Here is a 17,726-nt window from a genome sequence, read left to right as displayed (position 1 = left end):
ACTGCTCTCATCACCTCCTGCTAATACTTAACCCACCTGTTGACCCAAACAGCAGGACAAGAAGGCATGTGCACTCATATACATCCACCTCCCATCTTACTTTCCTCATCCTCCTTCTCCATCCTCTTAACCTCTGGGGATATCTCCCTGAACCCTGGTCCTCCAGTATCTCACTCCCACACCAGGCAACCTTCTTCCTCCAGAAATAGCTGTAATCCACTCAGTTTAATCTCAATCCCCATGCTCCCAACAACCATCCCCCCTTTTTCATGTGCACTCTAGAATGCCCGCTCTGTCTGTAATAAGCTCACCTCTGTCCATGACCTTTTTGTCTCCCACTCCTTTAACCTACAAGCAATTACAGAACCCTGGCATCAAGCATCAGATTCAGCTTCTTTCACAGCCCTCTCCCATGGAGGCCTCCACTGGACTCACTCGCCGAGACCCAGTGGTCGGAAAGGAGGTGGAGTTGGTTTGCTTCTAACGCCACTGAGCACCTTTCAAGTCCTTCCTACCCCTCCCTCTGTATCCTTCTCTTCTCGAAACTCACTGTATTCAGCTGTTTTCTCCCATTTCTCTGAGGATTTCAGTGATCTATTGGCCTCCTGGACTGGTGTCCTGCTTTGATGACTTCTCTGGCTGGCTACCCTACTTTCTCTCCTCTGAAATACCCACTATCATTCTTGGTGATTTTAACATCCCCATTAATGTTGACAACCTAGCTAAATCCCAACTTTTCAACCTGACCTCATCTTTTGCCTTAACACAATGGACAGAGTCCTCACTCACTTTGATGGGAATACCTTAGACCTTGTTTTCTCCCATCTTTGCCCTCCCTACAACCTCAACAACACCCCTTTCCTCTCTCTGATCACAACCTCATCACCTTCACAGTGTCTTTGTCTTCAAACCATCTATCCCTCCAAGCAGCAAACAATTACTCACAGAAACCTTCACCACTTTAATCCTTTTCTTTGCTACTCTGCAACCGACCACCTCTTTAACAGAATCTCTCTCCTGTCCTGCCCTGACCTGGCCACTTCTATCTACAACAGTTCACTCTCATCCACACTGGACTCACTTGCTCCTCTAACTACACGAGGTATCAGGCCCCAACCATTACAACCTTGGCAGACTGATGTCACCAGAAATCTTAAGAGACATAGCTGTGCACTGGAGTGATTGTGGTGTAAAACCAAATCCCAGCAAGCATTCTCCCTATATAAATCTGCCTTCTTAAAATTCAATTCCTCCTTCCATGCTGCCAAACAAGCCTTCTTTGTCACTCTTATTAATACCTTGTCATCCAGTCCTCGTCGTCTCTTCTCTACTTTTACCCTCTACCCTGTAACTTACTCTATGCTCATGAGATTGCCAATCATTTCAAAAACAAGATTGATGCAATTTGTGGGGGCATCTCCACTGCACAGATATTTCTCCCGCTTAGCATACCCTATACAAAAACACCCTCAACATTTTCTTCTTTTGACCTTGCTACTACCAAAGAGGTCACTAAAGTTTTCTCAGAAGCCCATCTTACCACCTATCCCCTGGATCCTGGTAACCCTCTTCGTCTAACCTTTGCTCCCTCACTCACATCTTTAATCTCTCTACTGGCACCTTCCCCTCTAAAGCATGCACAGATCACTCCCATATTAAAAAAGCCCTCACTGGGCCCCACCAGCCTGAACAACCTGAACAACTTAAGACCTATCTCCCTGCTCCCATTTACCTTTAAACTCTTAAAACGCTTAGTCTACAATCGTCTGAGCTCCTACCTCACTAACAACAACCTTCTTGACCCTTTACAGTCTGGCTTTCTCTCACTACACTCCACTGAAACTACCCTACTAAAACTCACTAATGACTTACTAACTGCTAAAACCAATGGCCAATACTCTTTGCCTGCAAGACTCTGTTCTCTCCTGGTTCACCTCCTACCTATCACAGCTCTTCTTCGGTGTTAGTTATAACTTGGTCTCCTCCTCTCCACTTCCTCTTGCTGTAGGTGTCACCCAAGGTTCTGTCCTTGAACCCCTTCTCTTCTGCATCTACACATCCTTCCTTGGTTACTTGATTAACTCCCATGGCTTCAAGTACCATCTCTATGCTGATGACACACAAATTTATCTTTCTACTCCTCACCTCACCCCTTCAGTCTCCTCTTGCATTACTAACTTACTAACTGACATATCAGCATGGATGTCACACCACTTCAAGCTCAATCTTTATAAAACTTAATATTCCCTCCAGCCCATTCCCCCTCCCCTGACTTCTCCATCAAGATCAATAATTCAGCCACCAGTCCTTCCCCTCATGCCAGGGTACTAGGTGTAATCCTGGACACTCATGTGTCCTTTTAGCCCCAAATCCAATTACTGTCCAAATCTTGTAGACTGCAACATCCCTTTAAAATATGACCCTTTTTAACCATTGAATCCACTAAGCAACTTATTCACTCCCTTGTTATCTCTCGCCTTGACTATTGTAACTCCCTCAACATTGGTCTACCTACTTGCAGGCTATCCCCTCTTCAGTCTATCATGAGTGCTGCTACCAGACTCATCCACCTTACCAACCGTTCCATGTCTGCCTTCCCTCTCTGCCAATCCTTCTACTGGCTTCCCATTGCCTAACAAATAAAATTCAAAACATTAACATATAAAGCCATTTATAACTCTGCCCCCAATTATATCACCAATCTTGTCTCTAAATATCACCCAAACCATCCTCTCCGCTCCTCCCACGATCTCCTGCTCTCTAGTTCCCTTGTCTCCTCCTCTCATGCTCATCTCCAGGACTTCTCCAGAGCCTCCCCCATCCTATGGAACTCTCTACCCCAATCTGTCAGACTAGCACCTACTCTGTCCAATTTTAGGAGATCCCTGAAAACCAGTTTCTTCAGGGAAGCCTATCCTGCCTTCAGCTAATAACCGAATCTTCTATTTCTCCCATCAGTCCATCCCCCACAATTATTACCTCTTGTACCACCAGCCCTTCCTTATTAGATTGTAAGCTCCAAGGAACAGAGCCCTCCTTATTCTCTTGTATTGAACTGTATCGTTGCTGTATTGTCTCCCTTTATATTGTAAAGCGCTGAGCAAATTGTTGGCACTATATAAATTCTGTATAATAATAATAATAGAGTTTGCAAAAGACTTAAGACTGGGGCGCAGATTCATCTTCCAGCAGGACAAGGACCCTAAACATACTGCCAGATCTACAATGGAATAGTTTAGAACAAAGCATATTCATGTGTTAGAATAGCCCAGTGAAAGTCCAGACCTAAATCCAATTGAGAATCTGTGACAAGACTTGAAAATTGCTGTTCTCCATCCAATCTGACAGAGCTTGAGCTATTGTGCAAAGAAGAATGGGCACAAATTTCACTCTAGATGTGCACAGCTGGTAGAGACATCCCCAAAAAGACTTGCAGCTGTATTTGCAGCCAAAGGTGGTTCTATAAAGTATTGCCTTAAGGGGGGCTGAATACAAATGCATGCCACACTTTTCAGATATATATTTGTAAAACATTTTGAAAACCATTTATCATTTTCCTTCCACTTCACAATTATTCACCACTTTGTGTTGGCCTATCACATAAAATCCCAATAAAATAAAATACATTTATTGCCAAACGTATTGGGACACCCCTCCAAATTATTGGATTAAGGTGTTCCCATCACCTCCATGACCACAGGTGTATAAAAAGCACCTAAGCATGCAGACTGCTTTTACAAACATTTGTGAAAGAATGGGTCGCTCTCAGGAGCTCAGTGAATTCAAGTGTGATACCGTGATAGGTTGCCACCTGTGCAATAAGTCCATCCGTGAAATTTCCTTGCTACTAAATATTCCACGGTCAACTGTTAGTGGTATTATAACAAAGTGGAAGCAACTGGGAACAACAGCAACCATGAAGTGGTAGGCCACATAAAATGACAGAGTGGGGTCAGTGCATGATGAAGCGCACAGTGCGCAGAAGTCGCCAAATGTCTGCAGAGTCAATAGCTAAAGACCTCCAAACTTTGTGTGGCCTTCAGATTAGCACAACAGTGCATGGAGAGCTTCATGGAATGGGTTTCCATGGCCAAACAGCTGCATCCAAGCCATACATCACCAAGTGCAATGCAAAGCATCTTATCCTATGTTATTTTTCAGTGTAGTTGTAAGCCGTGTACCGGGGTGGGCTCCCCAGGATACAGTGAAGTCACGAACGAAGAAAGCAACCCCAACACCAGCTTTTGCCACAACAGAATTTTACTTAGATGTGGCAAGTAAACACAACCACAAATGCTGGGAACATATAACAATAAATTTTACATACACCCAGCCCAAAGGCTGAGACCCTTGTGCTGCACAGCGCCTTCTGATGGATGAAGGTAGAAAGTGAAGTAATTTACCTACTGGCGGGCACAACTAAGCTGCCACACCTTACCCGTTATTACCCTAAAAGAGCAAGAATCAGTGTATGGGTGTATGGTATGGGCTAGGCTGCGGTGCAGCACAACAGCTTACAATCTTACACAAATCTACAGCATTCCCCCTCCCATAACTGGTCCTGTAGCACGTGCCTGAGTATTCCTTCTGAGCAAAACGCCAGTCTGGCTTGAGTTTGTAGGATTTTATCAGCTCTCCAATGTGAAATGTCACTTTAAGTTGTGGAGTCCTTCCAATAATCAGTAACAACACTTGTGGCCTAACACAAACAGAGACCCTAACTAACTAATTATAGGCCTGGACTCAGTCTATAGGCGCCAACACTGAAATGAGGTGCGTGCACGATCTTACTGACCTAGGTCTGCTTTGCATCCACTGGTGACTCCGAACAGAACAAATGTTGCTTAGTTCCTCTGCTCTCATCAGCCTTCCTGGCAGCAATCTCTGGTTAGTGAGGGACGCTTTCACACCTGGATATCATCGGATTCTCAGCTCACACGGCCCCTGCATTCAGCATCATCCAAAACATGGGTCCTGCATTTAGCATCGACCAAAACATGGCTGCAGTCTCCTCTTCCTGTTCACTAAAAACCCCAACTCTGTGTGAAAACCCCACCTCTTCATGAATATACAAATATCTATGCAGTCTGAGCCTGTGTTAGAAAAACAGTGACATCTTGTGGCTAAACCGCAGAATGTCAGTCAAAACATCAATTTACTCCACACCATAATTTACTGCACACAAACAGTGTTCAAACAATGAGAGCTGTTTCCCCATCTCACATACACAGTGCATTGATGTGAACCGAAACATTAGGGCAAATTACCTTGTCTATGTGTTTGAACTGCATTGGCCCAACGAATGGGTCCTTACACTAAGATAGCTGAAAAAGTGAACAGGCACTGCTGTGCACAGTATGCCTTGAAAACAAAATGCCATGAAAACACCCCATATTAAAGCCTAACTCCAGAAATTCTATGATTTTAAATAGCTTGTTTTGATCGAGCTTGCTATAACAAGCTATAATGTCCATTATGTAATCAAAATGAGCTGCGATCCTGATGATCACAGCTCATCTCAGGTCATTAGTGGGTTATGAAATGGAGACGATCAGCAGAGAATATGTTCTCCACTGATCATCTTCGTACACAGAGAATCTGTCGTTGAAAGAAGCGGCCAGTTTATAAGGGTGCGATCTCAGCACCTCACTGGCGATTTCTGTGAGGATTCGATTCTCCCTCCCAGATTCTACAGCCCAGAGGTGGAGAATCGGGGAGAGAAGAGAGCATCCCTGGAGAACTGAGGAGCAAGGAGGAAGATTATTTGTGTAAGGGACTTTAGAGTGGTTCTAAAGGCTCAAGGTTTTTTTACCTTCATGTATTCTCTGGATGAAGGTAAAAAAAACTTTCTGTGTGCAGCAGCCCCTCCAGCCCCCCCTTTGCAATCCTTACCTGAGCCTCCTCTGATGCAGCAATGTTCTCAACAGATTTTGCTGTCTGGTGACTCTTCCTCTTCACTGGCTGAGACAGCAGCGGGAGCCCATTGGCTCTCGCTGCTGTCAATCACAGCCAGTGAGCCAACGAGGAGAAAGGTTGGGGTGGCTGAGCTGAAGCTCTATGTGTCTTATGGACAGGGATAAGCACACAGCAGTTTCCCCAGGGCGAGCTGCTTTCCTTGAGGGCACTGCTTGAGGGGGAGAAGCCAGGAGTACCAGCGGGGACCCGAAAAGAAGAGGATTGGGTCTGCTCTGTGCAAACTCACTGCACAGAGCAGGTGAGTATGACATGCAGGGGCGGACTGACCATTTGGAAACTTGGGCACTGCCCGAGGGCCCGGGGTCAGTAGGGGGCCCCATGAGATGCCCCTGGTACCTTTTTCATAGGCTTTTTTGAGTTTGGGCAAGGATACAGGGGCCCCATGATCCCCTATTGCCCGGGGGTCCCATGAGTTGTCAGTCCGCCCCTGATGACATGTTTGTTATTTTAAGAAAAAACCCACAAAGCTTTATTGTCACTTTAACTTTTATTACTATCCAGTGTAGTTCAGTGTGAGGTACTGAGCAGAGCGGTCTCCTATGAAAATGCCTGCTAACTCAGCAGCGGTATTTCACCACTGTGTAAAGCGGAGGTCCTGTCACTTTTGTGTTTTTTAAAAGTCAGCAGCTACAAAAACTGTAGCTGCTGACTTTTAATAAACAGACACTCACCTGTCCCAGGGTCCAGCAATGTGCTCACTCACGCCCTCCCTTCTCTGCCTCTTCTCTCCCCGTCATCACAACTGTGGGCACCAGGCTGTGACAGCTTGCGGCTTTACAGCTGGGTGCCCACTGTGCATGCGTGAGTCATGCTGCGCATTCTGATTGGTCTGGCAGTCTTTTCGGGGACCTGTGAGGGTTCTCAGGAGACTGCAGGAGGAAGGAGGGGGCCGAACTTCTGGTTCCCTTCGCCGTGGCAAACTGAGCTGGAAGTGGGAGTGGGTACCTGTCAAAACCAGGTACCTGCTCCCCCCCAAAAGGTACAAAATATGGCAGTGGAGGGGGAGAGGAGGCAAACAAGCGGAGCTTCCACTTTTGAGTGGTACTCCGCTTTAATAAACGGACATCTCTGTTTCACTGATTTCCTGTTACTGAAATCTCACTATGTCTCGCAAGATTACATTAGCAGGAGGCTTTCTCCACAGTTCCATGCGTTTGTAGATCGCTTCACTCATCCAAAAGAGAAGCAATCTATACCGCTTCATAAAGAAGGCACTCAGAGAAAGGAGATCTCCTCGGAGAACGCCTGAGAACTCAGCAGTGGTAATTTACCGCTGCTTGATAAATGGTCAACGATTTCTTTACTAATGAATGCAGTGGCTGTCAGTGCTGTATAAACTGTATGAAGCATCAGCTACATACAGTATACAATGCTGTGCACTGTTCTTGCAATTTTCTACAACATTTTTGCAATAAAATCAAGTTGGACTGAGTTCCATTCGTAGGAAGCCTTGTATTTTTATGAAATAATACAAGGCTTCCTCTGATTGGCTGAAATGAAGAGGCGGGTGCATGATGTCTTGATTTCCACATCAGCCAATCAGAGAAAGCCATGTATTCATTCATATCAGAAATGCCTCTGTACCTATACAAGTCAATGGGAATGCTAAGGAGGTTAAGCCAATTAGAAAGAGGTTAAATGGTCCCAAGAAGCACATGGTGGCCGCATCCTTCCATAACAAAGCTACAATCAGAGGAAGGCTTGTATTCATTCATAAAAATACAAAGCCTCCTTTTTGATTTTGGTCCGGCAGCAGATGGCAAGTCCCCATATACAGAGTGCTGTATACTGTATGTAGCTGATCGATTAGTAATAGTTCTTTTTGGGCCAGCTTGGTCTGAACAAACTATTTAAAGTCATAGTATTCTTGGAGCTAGGCATTAAATATTTATTTTTTTGTTTTTTAAACAGAGATTTTATTTAGAAAAAATGTATGTTTATAAACTTGTAAACATTTAAAAAAAAAAATCAAACCTGACCAAAATGATTACAGTTTCCCTTACTATCATTGTCGTGTTAAAATATAAGGGATCTGCCAATAGAATGCTTTGCTTCCTGCCTTTCAGAGATTATGTTCTATATCCTCATTGTGCCTGTATTCATGTATTCATTCCTTGAGAATGCAGAAAAGCTCCAGCTCTCTTTGCTGCAGACAACACAATTAGCGTTAAAAACATGGGATTCTTTCCGTGGGCTGATGAAAGTAATTTCTTGTTTGCTGTGTCAAACAAAGCATGCTATTTGTCACATTGTGGTTTGTGTATCTTTTTAGAAGCCTTCAAGCTTTGATCTGAGTGAAGATAGACTCGGTAGCGCAGATGGCAGAGGTAACATGCCAGTGATGTACATTGTCACTCAGAAAAGTCTAAGTAAACAAATAGGAAGAATTACAAGGAGAAAGCCACGTTGCGTTGGGCAGACGTGTAGATGCTTGTGAGGGAACGTAGGACCTTTGGCTCTCTTTTCGGTTCAGACAAAGGTGTGGAGCAATTTATTAGTTGCATATTCAGTGCTTTGTGAGCAATCAAAAGGCAGCCTCGAATTCTGGCCTTTGCTTGGTATTTTCAGGTAAACAATTGCATGTAATAGACGTTTCTGAGATGTGCTGAGCACCATATAATAGTGCTTTATTTCAACTGTCATCAGAGCAGGTTCCTGAACGTGCTTGCAATGCACACAGTGCTCATGGCCAAGGTTTTTTTTTGTATTAAAATGCTTTAAAAATAGCTTTTATCTATTGGCTAGGTACAAAAACAGATGCATTTGTCATGCCGTTTTTGTGTTCTCCTTTAAACCGCCACTAAATGCATTCTTTCATACTACTGGAGATAAATAGTATAATAGTTTCTACTACTGGTTCTCAATAGTATAATGTGTTGTTAAAGAAAAAATACCATCAGAATAAAAAAACTCAATAAAAACATAAGTATGTCTTCTTACTTGTGTTTACTTTTTTTATTTGATGTTGTGTTTAGTAATGGCCTACTGTATACTCAAAGGCCTACTGTGACCAGATATGTTAGTAGCTGTTGTTGTAGTTGGACATTGCCTATCTTCTCTCGTCTGCTCAGTCTCCCTGTTGGTCCTCTAATATGATGGACAGCTGCACAGACAAATACTGATTTGGTAGGTAGGAAGGGTGATACCAAACTTATATTTGATAGAAAACTGATATAACTTTAGCTGCCTATATCACTGGATCTTTGTTTTGACATGTTGAAGTTAACTTGAAGAACCGAGGCTAGATTCTCCTTGTATGTCACCCCTAGAGGGTGCTTCCTGTAGATGACCATGGATGGATCGAATCTTGGCTGGTTCAGCAGGGACCATCTGAGATTCGACACATCTATGGGCAGGCTGATTGTACCCAAGTTGATCCATCAATCGACTTGGGTACAACTAGCCTGTTGGATTTTTAGAAGACAATTTCTGCCTGTAGCTATAACCGCTAGTAGAAATCAATGTGTTCTGCCAGATGGCAAGGCTCCCTATGCCCTTCCACTGGCAGAACACAATAGCTCCATGGGAGGCATTCCCCATCAACACTGACTGTGCTGATGGGGGATTTGAACTATTTTCTTGTCTTCCACTCGTGGTGGAAGGAAAGAAAATCAATTCATCTATGGCTTGCCTTAGGCTACTTCTCATCTCCTCTTGTGATAGGAGTGAGCATAGAGGCATGTTAGAGGCAGATGCCGCCGGATGCAGCCATTTTTGCAGCCCCCACAGCTAGAGGTTGTTTTCTATGACTACTTCTCATCTTCTCTCATGATAGGAAGGAACTATTTTTTCAGCCCCCCCTCAGCCAGGGGGTGATATACTTATATCTCATGATATGAATGGCAATGGAATTGTTTGTGTATGGGCTGGTAAAGCTAGCCATACACAGAGCCCTTCCAGGGGTGGATGCAACCCGAGGTGACCATCTTGCAGCCCCCTGCAACTAGAAGGTGTTTCCTATGATTACTTCTCATCTTCTCTCATGAAAGGAATGATCCTGGAACTGTTTGAGTATGGATTGAATAAAGCTAGCCATACACATCTGGCCATGCCAGAAATGGATGTGATCACATAATGTATCCCAAGTGCAATTTATCAAAAATATGATCTCCCTCTTTTTTATGGGTTTCTATGACTCTCATATTTATTTAAATGTAGAATAGTTTAAAAAAATTAAGACTTGTTGTTGGTAGTATGACGTAACTGGGAACTTTTAATATTGGGTAAACCGAATATACTTCCATAACATTCCTGCTTCACTTGTCAGTCTTGAGGATATATTGAGTAGGCACAAATGACTTGCCATGGCTCAAAAAAAAATTTGAAGTGATGTTTAAGCTTCCTTCTAAATTAAAATAAGAAACACGTTATACTTACCTGCTATGTGCAATGGTTTTGCATCCTCGATCCTTTTTTTCTCAGGTCCCCCCGCCAGTGTTCCTGGCTCCTCTCCCCCACTCAGTGCCCCCATGGAAAGCCGCTTTCTATGGGGGCACTCCTGCAAGCTTGCTCCCAAGCCTCCCTGTCTGTGCCTATTGGCACAGACAGTGGGGCTTGGCCCCACCTCCTGCTCCCTCATCACTGGATTTGATTGATAGGAGTGGGAACCAGTGGCTCCCGTTGCTATCAATCTGTGCAGTGAGGAGGGACAAAGCCTGGAGAGCCGCAACGTCCGTGCACAGCATTGGATCAACATCGGGCTCAGGTAAGTATAAGGGGGGTGAGGAAGGAGTATGTGACACAGAAAGTTTTTTTACCTTAAAGCATAGAATGCATAAAGGTAAAAAGCCTTGAGGCTTTAGAACCACTTTAAAGAGAACCTAGTGGCGTAGATATTTGTGAGCTGTGTGGCTAACTTGGTTTTTTGTGTGTCTGAAGTTAACAACCTCATCTTGGCTTCATGACTTAGAGAGGAACCTAAGACCTGGAACAGGCATGCAGTCATAGAATTTTGAAAAGTCTGTACTGACCCCATTGCCCTAGCTGAGTTACTTAACAAGCAGGGAAGCCAGGATGAGGATATAACCCCAGGTCCTGCACCTTTACAAGTGTGTTGGCACAGGGATCAAATAATTCTACTGCTAATTCATTGCCTGTTGTTTGAGATCAATCAATGTGCATAATACCAGCCCTCTCAGCTTCAGAAATGGAGACAAATTTTAGGGAGGGGGGGTCCTTCTGAGCTGCTATTTTACCACCCACCGGCAGCCCACCTGTGGACACGCAGAGCCAGCTCTAAAGCAAGCCTGCACAATTGCCCCCATGGAGGGGGCACTCAGAGGGAACCCCTGAAGAGGAAGATTGGGGCTGCTCTGTGCAAAACCATTGAACAGAGCAGGTATGTATATTTTGTTTGTTATTTAAAAAAAATAACTGAGCCTTTACAATCACTTTAATCATGTGTTGCAATGTATGGGAACAAAAAAATCCCTATTTTTGTGCAAAAAAAAATTTTGATACAGATGGTATATAGCAGTGTGCATAGGGTTCATCCAGAACGTTTAGTGTTAATGTGCGGTCACATTGCTTTAGCACATGATGGGTTATATTTGTGTTTAAGCAATTTGGATTTGAGCAAAGGTATATTTTATTTCTAAGCCATAATGTAACTGTCTCCAAGAAATCTGACACTGATGTAGTAATTCTAAATTGCTGGAATATCTACAGTTCCCAACTTTGCTGAAAATTAATATCTGCAATGTGCCAGCAGAGGGAGCTCTGAGTGTTTTTGGTAATGTTTAGGAGAAATTCCTTAGCAGTGATTTACTAAAATAATTCAATAATAAGAAATAACTGTAATGCAGTGACATCACTTCACAATATTTTATAATTAGAAAGCCCAATAACATAAGTTACATCAATGTTCTCTAATATACATAGACAAAAACAGTGACTTCATTTTATCAATGCTACATTTCTTTTTTTTTTTAACTCAAATGCCAATAAATTGACATATAGGCTTAACAACAAAAATGTGTTTGCTGAGTACAAAAAGATCAGAGGACGTTATTTAGTCACTTAGCCCAAATGCTAGTGAATGAGGAACCTGCATAACCTGTATAAGATTTTAGAAAATTACACAGAACCGTATGGGAGCATTCTGTTACTATGCCCAGTACAGGCAGGCAAGATATTCCATATATATATATATATATATATATATATAAAAAAAAACGTACACTGTGTATAAATACAGTATACATATAATGTATATATATATATATATATATATTTTTTTTTTTATACAATACAAAAAAATAAAATACAAGAGGGTTAAGAGGGCCCTGCTCACAATAGCTTACAATCTTATAATAATGGAAATATGTATGCTGTCACGGCAGACTTCTGAGAATGCTAGCTTCTCAGTTTGTCAACCTGATCCAAGGGCTTCAGTACTATGTCACTTGTGTGAAACGAGCAAGCAGTGAAGTATATCTGACTTCACTCGATGAATGTTTATTCTGAATCCGTAACTCAGGAAATACTAAAGCCAGAGAACCAGGAAACTAGCATTTTTTAGTAGAATCAGCATTGGTAGACCACACTGGCAGAAGTACAAATCTCAAATTTTTGTAAGGTATTAGGAATGACTAAACTATAAACTTTTAAATGTTTAATTGCAGCACTCCCCATTTCCCTGCATATATTTTCTAGCAAACTGCAATATAAATACATTTTTTTAATGTTTTTCTATGTAGTCACAGAACCACAAAGCTCTGGATCATCTGTGTAACGGGGCTGAATTCCATAAAGAAGTTACATCACGTGCTTGCTTCCACTTCTCTAGGTGCTTGGGGTGGTGAGTCAGTTCTCCCTGGCTTCTTTGATTTTTCAAGTGAGGGATGTTGGATGACTGGGCAACCACAGTATATGGCCAGCTTAACCACTTGCCCTCCTGAGAATTTACCCCCCTTCCTGACCAAGCCATTTTTTGCATTACGGTGCTGCGTTACTTTAACTGATAATTGCGCGGTCATGCAACACTGCACCCAAATTAAATTTATGTCCTTTTTTCCCATGAATTGAGCTTTCTTTCGGTGGTATTTGATCACCTGTGTGTTTTTTATTTTCTGTGCTATAAAAAAAGGCTGACAATTATGAGAAAAAAACTACATTTTTGACTTTTTGCTATTTTACATGTCCAGTAAAAAAATGTTAAAAATCAAATTTCGTCATACATTTGCACCAAAATGTATTCTGCTACATGTCTTTGCTGTGCACAGCCATCCAGAGCACTGTGCCCGAGCCGACAGGGAGGAGAACTGTTAGTAAACAAAGCAGCCCTCTTCCCCATCGGAGATCCTCGGTAATCACTGGGCACCAGCGGGTAATCACCGGCTGGGACCTGGTGATTGACAGCTGCAGCCACGAATGGCAGCATGAGTAGGGCTTGCGCGGCTTGCGAGTGACCCCTACCCAGAAACACAAAATCACCTATATATATATATACATGATTTTGTGCACCCCTGCCGCCCTGTTGCAGTATATCTTATGGTGTCAGGATGTGGTTTTAAAGAGAACCTTTACTCCAACTTTTTTTGCTTTTTTTAATGCTGTGCTTACCTGGTGCTGAAATGTCCTCAATTCAGATACTCACCTACCCTGTGCATCAAGCATTGTCCTGTTGTGATCTGCTTCTCCACTGCCACCACTCCGGTCCTGCGCTTCCATCATCCTCCATGACATCATGGGGTTTAGGCAGCTGCCTCCTGCTGACGTGCACCAGACCAACTCCTTTCATGAATGGGAGCCAATGCCTTCTGGGTTATGTGAGGTGCATGTTCCAGGAGGCTCCGGGAGTGCAGCACATTACTCTGGACTAGGCCAGAATGGAGGAGAGGGGTGGGCCAGAATGTGGAAAATAAAAAAAAAAGTAAATATTAACCAAAAAAAATGTAAAACGGTGTGTGTGGGGGAGGGTTGGAGAGAAGGAAAGTAAAATTTTAGTACTAAGTTCAGACATGCCCCCGTCTCAATTGACCATAGTATGCGTATGTATGAATGCAGGGGCGGACTGACAAATCATGGGGCCCCCGGACAATAGGGGATCATGGGGCCGCTGTGTCCTTGCCCAAACTCAAAAAAGCCTATGAAAAAGGTACCAGGGGCATCTCATGGGGCCCCCTACTAACCGTGCCCGAGTTTCCAAATGGTATGTCTGCCCCTGTATGAATGTGAGTTAAGGACCTCAGATTGTAAGATCCTTGATGGCAGACATTGATGTGAGTGTACAATATACAATAGATATGGAAAGCACTGTATACATGGTTGGTGCTTTATAAATAGCTGTAATATATAAATAAATAAGTTCTGCTTTCAGAGACAATGCTAAATGTAACCAATCAATATCCAGGTTGTATTGGCCTAAATTCAGTGAAGTGAATTCCTGTTTGCTACAGGTTACTGCACATTATTCATTACCCCATTTGTTTGCATTATGTTTTAAATGCAAGGGATTCTTTGAGCCCCAGTAATGAATTACCAGGATAGTTCAGCAAATCTCGCCGGCATAAGTTTAAAATCAGTGAACATTTTCATAGCGAAAATACACCAAGGTACCTGTCTTCACCTGGTTCAGATACAACCTGTGTCGCGAACGCTGATCAAACACCTGATGTTCCCTTGCAAAAGAAATAATTAACATTTTGAGGTGGATTTTGTCAGCAAATCAAAGGCCTTCACGCACTATTTGCAAGGCCTTGGCACCTTTGCATTACAATATCTGTACACCTATTTTTATTGTTATGACAACACTGCAGGCCAAATGCTCTCATCCCTGAAAACTTGATGAAAATATGTGATGATATTTTGAAACCAGAGACCAAACCACTTACATTTGCAAGGACTCTACCTTTGATGCCAGAATTAAATGAGTGGAATGTATCTCTATTAAGAAACATTTGGAGTATCACTTAACCCCCTGTCAAAGTTACCTGATCCACAATACAAGCAGATGATGTTGTCTTTGAAATGTTCGGCAGAAGGTCAGGGAAGCTGACATCACGAGAAATGTCTGCTCGTCATACCGCTGTGCGTGCTTGAATACTGTATAGGGAGAAGGCCATAGAGAGGAAACATATACATTGTGGTTGGTGTTCACTCGGGTCTAACCTCTGTCAAGTCACAATGGCCAAATGGTATAAAGACTTTCATGTGTAAACTTGTTTCACAAAAAGCCTTAAAAAATCTGTCCTAGAACACTTGTATAAAGAAGAACTTTAACCACACTTCTACACTTCTAATAAATGTAGTTTTAAAGGGCCACTATAGAGAAAATGTATAAAATAATGTATTCTGGTAACTACTGTATATGGGTTGATACCAATATAGTATGCAATATATGTTTCCATTTTTCATTTCACATACCTTTATTTAAAGCTGAACTAACCCCCCCATCCTTTACAGCCAATGAAGCTGCCATCTTAGCCTCTGTTTTGCTTTGTAGTTGCCATGGAGCTGCACATGTAGTCAGTTATATCATCAGCCATTTGATGTCCTGACAGTTAGGTTACTATTACTACAACAGGATGAGGGTGCATTTCCTTACACTCCAGAAGCCACTGGAATAAAACATAACCTTTATTGGGATTTAAATACAATGCGTATTAATGACTGTTTGCTTGTTTATTTAAAGGGGGGCGGGGGGCTATCAAGGACTCCAACACTATAATATACTGTGAATGAATTGGTTACCAATAATTGACAAAAGTCCAGAACTGCAACACTGGTCCTTGTTGCACAATTTTACTCCACAATGATTATGCAGAGTATAACGAACCTCAAACAAACAAAAAACGTCCTATAAACAATAACCACACAAGGGACAGCTGTTATCATGCCTAGAAACTGCCAGCCAGTATTAAAAAATTTTCAAAGCAATTAGTGAAAATGAGGGGCAAGACTATCCCCCCTCATTTACTAAAAACCCTCCAATATACCAATCTGGATCATTAAAGAGTCACCATACATTCAAACTAGAGTCCACCAGCTCTCTCCCCATTAAACCATGTGTTACCCCAAAAAGTTAGTAAAATAATATTAGTGCTCCCAAAAAAACCAACATGTTCACTCCAATAATTAAAGCTTCATCTGCAGTGCTTGGTGTCAATCAAAAAAGAAGCAACCAAATGAAATTAAAATTGAGGTGCAAATTAAACCCACAGGGCTGAAAAGAAAAGAAAATGGCGGCTTCATTTGTTCCACTCCTATTTATAATCAAAGATGGTCACCACGCTGATTACGCAGTGACGTCATCACACACGTCCTGTTGCAATAATATATTGCCAAATTGGATTACAAAATATTTTCAGAATAGTGATGTTACTGTAGTCTTGATTCAGTGAGGTTGATAGCACAAGCAAATGTGACAGTTATCATTCATGGCTTGCCTTCAATGTAAGTGTTTTGAGAAACTGGTAAATCAATGGGTCTAGTTATGCTTTAATTTTCTTCACATTTACCTGCAGCCCAGGCTGTCCTACAGAAGTGCCAGATAGAGGGTTGAGAAAAACCATATAACACTGCCAAGGGTGCTTACAATATTTAACTTTTATTTAATTTTTTTTAACCTTTAAAAAAAAAACTGCTGCTGTAATTGCTTAAAGCGCAACTATACTCACCTCCACTCCAGTGAGGTTGTCCTTCAGTGTCCACTGACATCTTCTACCCAGGCTTTCAATCTTCAGCTGTTTTGATTGGCTGGGCTGCATTTGCAAGAATCCACTCATCTCAGCAGATGCTGAAATTGTACACTAAGTTGCGCATGCACACAGCTAAGTGTACAGTGTGGACAGGCAGGTAGGAAAGACACATGGAAGGATTTATTTACTTAAGCTGGAAAGTGCAAAATCAGGCTCACTTCTGCATAAAAACCAATCAACTTCTAGCCTCAGCTTGTTCATTTAAGCTTTGGTGACAAAAACTGGATGCTAGTTGGGTTCTATGCAGAAGTAAGTCTGATTTTGTACTCTTCAACTTTAATAAATAAATTCCATGTCACTGTTGTATTAAAAAGCCTGTCTGTTCACATTTTTTTTATTTTTGGTATTTATTTAGTATTAATTGAAGTTCCATTTTAAAAAGTCTCAACTGGAGTCGGGCTTTCACTGTTTCCTGTCCGCCCATTGCTTATAGATGGCAGATGGGAAGCAGCACAGATGAGGGCTAATGCACCTGTACATCAGCCTGCATTACATTACCGCTGTATCCGTGTGGTCTCATGGTATTGCACCATGTGTTTGCTGTGTCCAATCAAAGCAATCACATAGTAAACAATGCCAAAAGAAAGTAAGCATTGGTTCTCTCTCCTCTCACACTGAGAAGCAATGTTGCAGTCTGTGAATGTATAGCAGCCTGTCAGGCTGCAATGCCAGCCAGCTCTAGTGTCCCTGATTACCACCCTAACATAGTCCTAATAAAACATGCAGCCAGCACCTGTCCCAGTGCTCACAAAAACACTGCCATACACCATACCAATGTCCTGATCACGGCCACACCAGTGCCATGATCACCGCCATATGCCATACCAGCGTCCTGATCACCATCATACGCTATACCAGAGCCCTGATTACCGCCATACGCCATACCAGTACCCTGATCACCGCCAAACCCCATGCCAGCATTCTGATCACCCCATATGCAATACCAGTGTCCTGACCATCGCCATACACCATACCAGCATCCTGGTCACTGCCTTACCCTATACCAGCATTCTGATCACCCCATATATCATACCAGTTTCCGGATCACCA

This window comes from Staurois parvus, unplaced genomic scaffold (genome assembly GCF_062004578.1).
Source record: "Staurois parvus isolate SC_StPar_1 unplaced genomic scaffold, SC_StPar_1.0 ptg000005l, whole genome shotgun sequence".
In the NCBI taxonomy this organism is placed as follows: domain Eukaryota; kingdom Metazoa; phylum Chordata; class Amphibia; order Anura; family Ranidae; genus Staurois; species Staurois parvus.
The sequence above is the reverse complement of the archived record's forward strand: the minus strand, read 5'-3'. Positions refer to the sequence as shown.